At 46.1% G+C, this 10914-nt stretch overlaps 1 pseudogene; it reads right to left on the bottom strand.

Moving 5' to 3' along the window:
- Nucleotides 1-333: 333 nt before the first annotated feature.
- On the bottom strand, nt 334-1782 carry LOC146188541 (cytoplasmic dynein 1 light intermediate chain 2 pseudogene; annotated as a pseudogene).
- Between the last annotated feature and the right edge of the window lie 9132 nt (nt 1783-10914).

Genomic DNA, 10914 nt, shown 5'->3' with positions numbered 1-10914 from the left:
GGATTGCCATGCTTTTTCTACTGGACGCTCCAAGATCGAAATCTACCTACTGGACTACCGTGCTGCTAGCAACTGATTCTAACCCACTAATTATATTTGTCAAGTATAGCTCCCTTAGTGGCTTGTCAGAGCAAAGTAATCTTCTGCTGACACTGAAGATTCTGCCTACTTCCCGTTAACCCAATCCATGGCCATAAGCCTCCCTAATCAATAAAGGACTTTCAACTCAATTTAAAGAGGCATTTCTTTCTTTATTCTCGGGTTGCCTGTTCCAGTTAAGCGCTACCGCGCCAATCCAACCGTGAAAACCCCAGCCTACGTGGAAGCGAGCACTTAGGACCTGGATGATTTTTCTGACTGCGCCGTCTCCTTAGTCGGGCTGGTGGGGGTGGGGCCGAGGCGCTTGGCCTTCGCGGATGAGCGAGTAATGCTCTCGAGCTCAGCGGCTTCGTCGTTTCCCCCGAGCGAGTAGTCTGCAGTGCGGGTGGGCGTGCTACCAGGCTTTTTGCGGTCGAGCAGGCTGGCAAAGTATTTCTGCAACACGCTTTCGTTGCCTCCCTCGGCGCCGGGTGTCTTCTTTAGCTTTGCGAACTGATTGCTTTTGTTTGAGCTAGACACACCGTGCGAGTCAGGAGTTCTGCGCTCAGCTGACTTCTGGATGCCGACTGGTGTTTTCGGCGACGCAGGAGCGTCCCTGGTCTGCTCTGGTGTCGTCGCCTCCCGGTTCATCTGTGCTAGTAGGCGCGCCAGGAAAGCCTGGTCGTCCTCGGCCACCACCTCGGGCTCCCACTGGGTCGGCTTCAGGGTCATGGGATTGGTTATTACCTTCGAATAAGGGTCATCCGGCGATGCCGACGTGATGTACTCGTCGAGAATGGCGATCTTTGTGTGGCTGTCCCAGCCCGAGGGTATAAACAAAGCGTCCTTCTCGAGCACCAGAGCGGGAGTCTTGAAGGGGAAGCCGTAGATGCGGTGCATGAGGTATTTATAAAGCAGGTCGCAGTTCTTGTTCTCTTTCACCGATGTGTAGAAGAGCGCGGCACCGTAAAGCAGGCAGAACTTGCGCACTGCCTGCTGCATAAAATCAAACTGCTCGCCTTTGAAGCCGTATTTCTTCTCCAGCATGCTCATGCAGTCGGTCTTGGTGATGACCACAATGACTTCCAGACCCAGGTTGTTGGGGAGCGTAGCTTCGCTGATGGTGACAGAGGATCTCTTCAAAGCCGATCTGACCCCTTGGACCTCATTTCCTAGATTAGTGTAGTCCTGGAAGCGCCGCTGGACGCGCTGTTTGTTCTTCTCGATCAAGGTGGGCGAAAGGCGCATCCTCATCAGGTGCTCCTCTAACAGCGTCGTCCACTTGTTCAGCGAATCGAGCACTGTCCAAGGCGTCGCCATTGACGCTGTCAGGAGCACGGTCGTGTTCTCAATAGTCTCCTCAGTGAGCATGTTCTTGAGGAGATCACGGTAGCACGGATCCCCATCAAGGACCCAAATGCCCAATCGAGTCTCGTTTTCGCGTTGCTCGTCACAAACGCAAATGTAGTTATATTCGAGGCCTGTACCGTGTGTGCGGTCTTCGCAGCCCAGTATCTTGGTGATGATAGTCGTCTTGCCGGATTCGTTATCGCCCAGCACGAGGAGCTGCTTCTTGGATGGGAGCTTGTTAGGAAGGCTCGACTGGACTTGCTTGAGGATGGTCGACCAGATATTATTCATTTCATGACCCTCCTTTGCCGTTCCGTCCTTCTGGTTATTGGTAGCTTCGGTGCTGCTGGCCATCGTGATGGTTGTCTGGTCAATGAATCAAATAGGAAATGCTGCCAGCTGCTCCCTATTCAGCATTCCAAGGACAGAAACCACAGAACAGAGGGCACAAAGCGATGGCTCGCTGGTTCTGAGTGGCTCGTGCGCCGTTCGGAAGTAGAAGAGGAAGTGATGTAAGTGACAGCAGAATAAATGCAAGTATTTAGTTTGGCAGTGTTTTCCTTCCGATTTTGTTTTTATTTAGATATTTTTATTTTTAATTATTGTTCACTAACCTAAATACTTCACAATTAAAAACAAAGTTGCACCAACATTGATTCCTGATTCATAACATATATTACAGTGTCTAAGCCCGGATCATGTATTCAATTCTTGCACCTTAACTGAACCTTGGCCAGATAGATAGATGGATTTATTGAAAGGAAAGGCTGAAAGGTTCGCCGGAACGATTAAAATCTGGCCTGCTACTCTGCACTGGGCAAGGGGAAGGGGTGAAGAAAGAAGATCATGATGGATGAAGATGTTGGAGAAGGCATATGAAATATATATACAGGCACGGCAGCTTGCTTTACAAGCGCCAATCAAGTCCGGTGGCGCACAAAAATGGCAAAAAGCCCGCACTGCCTGGACATCCTTCCCTTTGTACTGCCAAGCGCCCAGCAGCAGTTCCTCCGACAGAGGCCTCTTGAATAAATGCTTCAAGGAAGCGGCTACCATATTTATTTCACACGCGTGTGTTGTGGCTGTAGGAAGAAGGAAAAGAAAATGCACGGGCCTGCTACTGGCTCTGTTGCTGAGCCATGTCCGTTGCCTCGATTGATTGATTTATAAGAAGGGAAATGCGCGATAAATGTCTCGCTTGTTTTCTGTGGACACCTCAACCGGGCCGTAAGGGAAGGGAGGGAGGTGGGAGTGAAAGTGGAAAGAGAGAAAGAGGAGCCTCGTGCGGACAGAAGAGAGAAAGTAGAGAAGAAAAAGAAGAGGGAGAGAAAAACGCGCGCACCAACAGCCATCGTCCACAACCTAAGCGGTGGCGGGTGCAATGACGGCCTACAACAGATAAAATTCGGTGGCTGGGTAGCCCCCGCCGCAAGCGGCGTTGACCTACCGTTCCAACTCTGTGGGGCCAGGAACAGCCACCCTTCGCCACCTCCCTCCCCCTCACACGCGTACACTCGCGTACACTGGACACACCACTAATATACGGTCCACAGTCTCAGGATGCCACACGTTGAACATTCTAGCGAGTCCACCTGTCCAATTAAATGTAAGTACTTGCGCGTGAAAGCCACGTGTAAACGAAGTTTATGTAGCGCGGAGGATCACCTGGAACATAAAATTTCAATGTTCGATCGAGCCTTTTTAGACGAATGTGTCGGGCGTCTGGCTGGGCCCAGTAAGCTGCTGTAGCATTCTTCAAACCTTTGCAAATCCCCCACTATGGATATGTGACTTGTGTACAAAGGCGAGAAGAATTATTCAGCGCGCGTTTGTGCACAGCCCAATTGAGCAAGGGCATGTAGAAATCAGGCTTCGCGCCTTTACCGTAGTGTACTATAGCTAACGTATGTAGTACCTGTAGCTGCCGTGAATAAGCGACGATCAAGGCCGGCGAGCGCTGATCTGCCATGTAATGAATCTCCAGAAGTTGCACCAAGCACTTGTTGGTCGTGTGGTCGCAGCTGTACAGATGGGCGGTTATAAAACTTTGCTAATTTGGTGTATCGCGACGTTTGGGTGCGCACACAAATACGGAAAAATTCACGCACAACCTTCGAACCAACGTTAATTTCTATTAACGTTTCTTCGAACTGGGTGTTCATTTTGAGAGGCGAGAAGAACTGAAAGCGCACCGGACACCAGACTAACACCGGTCGATACATGTAGTACATACTTATTCTGAGTGTAAATACTTATTTGTGATGTATTCGTTCCTTAGTATGTATCTTATGTGCACTTTCATCTGCTGTTAATCATGTGTATTTCCTGTTTTGGTGATTTGTCGCCGCTCATGTGAGTGTCTAAAGTGAACGTCTAATGTCTAATAAAACATCTAAACAGTAATAAATAAATAAATTGGTTTAGAGGAAAGGCGCAGTTTCTGTCACACGTTTTCTGTGGACAACTGGACGGCATCGTAAGGGAAGGGAGGAATGTGTAACATACTTAGCCTAGCGGTGAGTCGGAATGGCTGCTCCTGGTCCTATGGAGCTGAGACTGGTAGGTCACCGCCGCTTATTTACGGTGGGGGCTACCCTGCCACCGGATTTATGTCTGTTGTAGGCCGTAATTGCACCCGACACCGCTTCGGTTGTGGCAATGGCTGTTGCGACGTGCGTCTTTTTCTCCCACTTCTTTTTCTTTCTTCTGTATTTCCCTTACTCTCCGCAAGAGGCAGCGGAGGTGGCTCAGCTACAGAGCCAGTAGCAGGCTCGTGCATTTCTTTTCCTTCTTCCTACGGTCGCAATAACAATAGCTCACTGTGCAGTCCATACAGCGACCTTACACAACACTTCGAGCACTCTAGGAGAGTATACCCATCCCCACACAAATCGCTAAGACAACAAGAAATTGTTTGGAGGAAACTACAAACGAACTCCTTCCCCAACCCTGCGGTTTACTCACACATATTTCCGGACAACATAAGCTCATCATGCACTAAGTGCGGAGAGAAAGCCGACCTCAATTATATCCTGTGGGATTGCTCAGATTTCTCACCCTCCCAAGGCTCTCATAGAAGCTCCCTCACTTGAATCCTGGGAGGAAGTGCTGCATAACGCGAGTCCCGATATACAATTGGGCGCCGTAAACCGCTCTGAAGAAGTCGCCGCAAGCCACCAGCTAACGGCCACCTGGCTCTTCCACTAAGACCCTGTAAAACTACTCCCGACAATAAATTTTTCTCTCTCTCTCTCTCACTGTGCAGTCGTCAACCCCAAGCCCCCAGTGTGCCTTGCATGTCGACGACTCATCGGCGTGCACCGCATTAAACAGCTTGTGCAGCAGACTTGCTTGAATGCAGAAATTTCAGTTCAGTGCCATTAAGGCATTAATTCCTGAACAGCTAGCGTATGTCAAAGGTATTGTGAGTGGTGTTGACCCAGAATCTTCCCCACAGGAAATATTAGAGGAATTTCAGGATGCGGGAGTTGGAGTGCTTTCTGTTTATATATGCAGTCTAGAGGTAAACAGCTCGCGATTTCCAACGGCGTCGGTAATAACAACCTTTGCGAGTTCTTCTTGTCCCAATGATTTAAAAATTTGGCCTGTTGTATATAATGTGGACCCTCTGCATTCCCGCCCTCTGCAATGCACAAACGGTTGTCGGTTTGGACATAGTGACAAAGCGTGCAAATCTGCTACCCGCTGCCGCGTGGGCGGACAAAACAATTCACTTGACAACTGCACCTCAAATCAGCCTCATTGTTGCTTATGTTGCCCCTACAGCTGGTTATGCAGACTGCTCAAGTCGTATTGAAGAATAGAGCTTATTGGAGATAATTAGAGAGAAGCGCTACTCAAAAGCAGATGCATACGCACTTTTGGACAGGAAAAAAAGAGTCGTACGCCAGTCGTGCGCGCTGCTCTATTAGAGACATTGAGTCAAGTTTGGCAGCATCAGTTGTATCTACTATAGAAAAAGCTCGCAATACTGCGGTTGAGCACACGATGGCAGCATTTTCTGAAGCGTTGGCTCAGACTGTAGCAGCCGAAACAGTGTCATCATCAAAATTGGATCAGACATCGACGTCTGCATCTCTGCCAGCTTGTACAAACAGTGCTACCCGTTCAATGGTTCCTTCTGATGATTCTCAAGTGCAAGCTTACATCAATGTTTCCAGTGATACACATCGCACTGACATCTCTGCAACATATGTTGAGATGACGTGCCCGTTCCAGAAGCGCCGTGCTTCGTCACCGTCGAAATCTAGTCTACCTAAAAATAAACAAAAAAAGGATCATTAAAAGTCCTCCCTCAGACTTACGTCCTCAAAGAGGCTATTGCAGCCTCTTCAATTGATCGGTAATCATGGAAGGTCTTAAAATTTTACAATGGAATTGCCACTCCATTCTGTCTTGCCAGCCTGATTTAGAATTTATTCTTAACAAGCAAAACCCTGATATCGTATTTCTACAAGAAATGTGGCAATCTGCCAATGAACCATTTCCTATGAGAAATTTGAGAACCTTCAGAGCCGACCGCAATATCGACAGAGGAGGCGGATTGGTAACAATGATATCAAAAATATATGTCATCAGGCATATATATCTAATAAAATTATACGTTCTGACTGTGAGCTTTTAGCGATCATTATTTGGCTTCCGGAATGTGCCACAATAAAAATTGTTAATGTCTGCTTCCCTTTAGGCGTGCTCAGGACAGACTGTTTGGATGGGTTAGTGACCTGTGCAAGTAATGCTGTTAGTGCAGGGGACTTTAATCCGCATCAGAATGAATGGCGTTGTTGTACTTGTTCCTGCGGTTAGCTTCTCTTATCGGTGATGCCTACAAATGCTGTGAGATGCTGCAATTCTGGACCTGTTACATTCATGGGAGGAGTTTCCCGCTCAGTCATTGACTTAGCCTTATCCAATGGGTGGGCCAGTGGTAACTCATTGGTCCACACAGGATTCTGGCACATCTAATGATAATTTTCCAATAACCTTTTTTTTCTGTGCTCAGAAATATTGGTAAAACACACAAATCTGTTAACCACGTTACCTATAATATTTCGATATCTGCTTCTTTTGCTTCGGTAGTTTGTACAAGCCGGTCAGACAGGGCTAAGCAGACAGTTTCCTTTCTGCAAAATGCAGTACAGCAATCGGTATTTACTGTACGCGCGGCAACCTCTACCAAACAGCCATCTCCCTGTAGGACTCAAGAATGCGAGAAAGCCTATCGTTGTAGAAAAGCCGCCTGGAAGTGACTGTCTTACAATCAGTGCCCAGCCCAATTGGTTAAACTATAAATTCTTCTCTGCATCTTTAAAAAGGACAGTTGCAAAAGCAAAGGAGGAGTATAATATGAATAAAAAAAACTTGTCTCTCAAATCCAGGTAGTCAAAAGGCTCTATATAGGTTCATGGAGCATAAAAAGTGTTCACTAGCCTCCAGCCTCACTAATTCAATAGTGCTTGCGCCACAGAACGCTAAGCAAACACTGGAGTGCATTGCTCCGGGATTGGCGTTACGATTCCAGAAACAGCGAAATGTCCCTTTCTGTACACTCGCTCTTTGTGCAGACTTTACCGAGGTTTCCTCGCCAGAGCTGCTATCAATCTTGACAACGATGCAATCTGCAGCTCCAGGACATGATGGTGTCACTGTTGGAATGATTAAAATCTTAGCCCAGGGTTTCACAAGTGACCGTTTAGATATTGTGAACTCTTCATTTGCAAATGCTTGTATTCCACACAGTTGGAAGGTGATGAAAATTGTTTTTTTGAAAGATGTAGGGAAGGGGGATCTCTTATACAATATTCGGCCAATTGCATTAACCTCAAATTTAGTCAAATTAATAGAACAAATAGCGCACAGTCGTCGAACAAAGCATGTTCATAAAGTTAACGGTCTCAGCCCAGTACAGATTGGTTTTCGACAAGGTTGCTCTATATGGTCCGCGCACGTAGATCTAGAGAACCGAATCTGTCTCTCGCTACGTAGGAGGGAAGTCTCCGCTCTGGTGATACCTGACGTTGCTAAGGCTTACGACAACGTTGAACATACGATCCTACTTAACAAACTCACCCTGTTGCATCGTCCATCACATATATATGAATGGATATGTGAATGTCTGAAGAATAGGCATTTTTACTATACAGATGGAACCCTCTGCCCTAACACGTATCAGCAATCAAGGGGTGTGCCACAAGAATCAGTTCTTTCACCGTTGTTCTTTAACATTATGGTAATTGACATCCCCATCCGCCCAAACATAACTATTTATATTTATACCGACGATAGTCTTTTTCGCATCCGCTCTGGATATTCATTCTCTATACCGCACTATTCAAAGATATTGGATGAGATTGAAGTTTGGCTTGGCCGTATAAATTTATCCCTTGGATACACCTTGACACCTTTCTCTTGCTCATCGCTCCAACCAAATTCCACAACTAGATTTGGTTAAATATTTATGTGTTACGTATGAACCAACATTAAACGGGATACTCCATATAAAAACAATGTGATTAAAGGAGAACGTCTCTTAGGCGGCTGATACGAATTGACAATAAAAAAGTTTGGAATGCGTCGTGACATTTCATTGTTTCTCTACAAAGCCTATGTAAGACCAATACTTGAATTTGGTTGTATTCTGTTCTCTGGCTGTGAAAACTACAAACTACAAACTTCATACTTTACTGTTATTGGAGAGGCGTGCTCTACGTTTCTGTCTTGATCTTAAAAAAATCGTTTCAAACGCTCTGCTTATCTGGAAGCCCGTATCTCTGACTTAATCTCTCGCTTCCAACTGCTCACGGTAAAAACGTTCATCAGGTCGCTAGACCCGGCCTCTGAAGACATTCTTCCTATTTTTGCATTCCGACCGACCTTATTCTTATCTGAGCATTGGCCACGTTATAAACAGCCACAAACTGTCGCACAAAAACTTTTAGCACTAATCAGTGTTGAATCGAGTTCTCTGAAAAGGGTTGATGAACTTCTGGCTGCAGTGAACTTTCATTATGACGACATTTTCACCTCCCATGCGAAATACATGCCTTCACACATTTTAAACGGTCTTCTTTCTGATCACTTAGAAAAATACCCCCATCCCGCTGTTATCTCTACAGACGCCTCAGTCAACCAAGAAAAAGCTGCAGCTGACATATTTTTAAAGAATTTGACATAGAGTTATTCTATCCGAATCCCAGATTATATTCCTACGTTCTTTGCGGAAGCTTTAACTTTTGGATTGGCTCTGCACAAAATTTTATACCATGTATAACAAGTAATAATTCTTTCCGATTGTTTATCTGTGTTAATCTCACTGGAAACGACGCTGTTGCGGTGCAGAATTCCGGCCTTGAATTATATCTCTGCAGATGTAGGTGGACACCAACAAGCCCATGTGCATCGGGCGGAGAAGCGGAATCCATAGGACGGAAGGATTGGGAGAGCGATCGAAGGGGAGACGAGCGACGTAAAGGCGATGTGGAGCGGTGTCATGTAGAACGAGATGATCGGGAAATATTCTGGAATCCTGCGGCGATCTTCCGAACACCGGTGAATGATGACGATGCAGCGTATGTACAGGTGAAAGAAGTGAAGTTCTGGCATCGCGCTCACAATATATTTGATCAAACAAAAATGATTAAAATTTGTTATAAGATGTGAAGCTGCTCAGAATGGAAATTCAACGTTTGCTTATGCGAAGTAACAGTGTATAAAATTTGGCAGTGGCTTAGCTTGGCAATGCAAGGATATACTTAGCGAGAAGTACGTTTGCATTGATTTGGGTACCGACACATTCTGGCAACCCTGGAAACGAGGCGGCTCTCCAGACAGCCCGAGGCTTAGTCGGCCAGGCGGTGACCACCTACGCTCTGGGGACAGCCAAGGATAACCTGATATCATTTCACGACTTAACCCATCACTTCCGCCTTGAACGAAGGAAGTTTCCGCCCCCGCAGAAGCGGCTTAGAAAGAACACGAAATTACCTGGACGAGACTCCATAGAAATTCCTTTTTAAACCCGGTACTTCTCTTAAATATTTTCCCCAGCCAATTTTCTCCTGACTGCACCCTGTGCAATGATAGAGCTACCCTCAACCATATACTCTGGGGATGCAAGGAAGGTACAGGCTTGACCTGCTGGCCATCTAGTAGGACAATGTAACTCGGTCCTATATAACTATCCGGCTAAATAAAGTTTCTTCTCTCTCTCTCTCCCAGGTCGAGCTTGTTATGGTCACTATGTTTAGCAATGAGAGAGATTGAGTATACACGTTCTTCTTTTTCTTTTTAAGTCTCCACTGCTCTGTTCGCCTTCTTACGCTCATACTCTCTTTGTTGAGTAGCCAAGTGCCAGTCGACAACCTCAAGCTCGAAAAAGTTATTTTCTCTTGTCTGGACGGCCATTTCGCAACGACTGAATTCTCCTCAGCTGCATCCGTGTCAAAAGTGATACAGTCATCTACTTCTTCTCCGCCTCTTATAGAGCTTATTCACGTGACGTCCTGATACTATTAGCGATTACCTTAGTAAATACCTTATATGCAACAGACAGTAAGCTGATTGGTCTGTAATTTTTAAGGTCCTTAGAGTCCCCTTTATTATGAATGAGGATATTGTTTGCATTCTTCCATGGTTCCGGTACCGTCGATGACACCAGGCACTGCGTATACAGGGTGGCCAGTTTTTCTAGCACGATATCCCCCCCGTCCTTCAGCAAATCTGTAGTTATCTGATCCTCTCCAGCTGATTTCCCCCATTTCATAGTTTGTAATGCTTTCTTAACCTCGTCCTTCGTCACTGATGGAACGTCTGACTGTTTTTCCCTACCGCCAATCTCATTACGGTCCTGACTACTTTGGCTACTGTAGAGATCTGTATAGACCTCCTCGGCCACTTTGACTATCTTGTCCATATTCGTGATGACGTTGCCCGCCTTGTCCCTTAACACACACATCTGATTTTTGCCTATGCCCAATTTCTTATTTACCGCTTTAAGGCTTCCCCCGTTGTTTACAGCATGCTCAATTTTCTCCATGTTATACTTCCTTATATCGGCCACCTTGCGGTTATTGATTAGCTTTGATATCACGGCCAATTCGATCTGGTCTGTTGGATTGGAAGCTTTCATACTCTGGCGTTTCTTAATCAAATCTTTCGTCTCCTTAGACAGCTTACCGGTATCCTCTCTAACTATCCTACCGCCTACTTCTACCGCGCACTCAGTAATGATATCTCTGAAATTATTGTTCCTTGCCTCTATAGGGTAATGTCGCCATCCTCGGTTAGAGCTGAATACCTATTCTGTAACGAGATCCTGAACTCTTCTGCCCTCCCCCTAACCGCTAATTCGTTGATGGGTTTCTTTCTTACTAATCTCTTGCGTTCCTTTTTCAGATTTAGGCTAATTCGGGACCTCACCATCCTGTGGTCACTGCATCGCACTTTCCCGATTACCTCTACATCTTG

This window comes from Amblyomma maculatum, chromosome 5 (genome assembly GCF_055883805.1).
Source record: "Amblyomma maculatum isolate TAMU_Amacu chromosome 5, ASM5588380v1, whole genome shotgun sequence".
NCBI lineage: Eukaryota > Metazoa > Arthropoda > Arachnida > Ixodida > Ixodidae > Amblyomma > Amblyomma maculatum.
The sequence above is the reverse complement of the archived record's forward strand: the minus strand, read 5'-3'. Positions and strand labels throughout refer to the sequence as shown.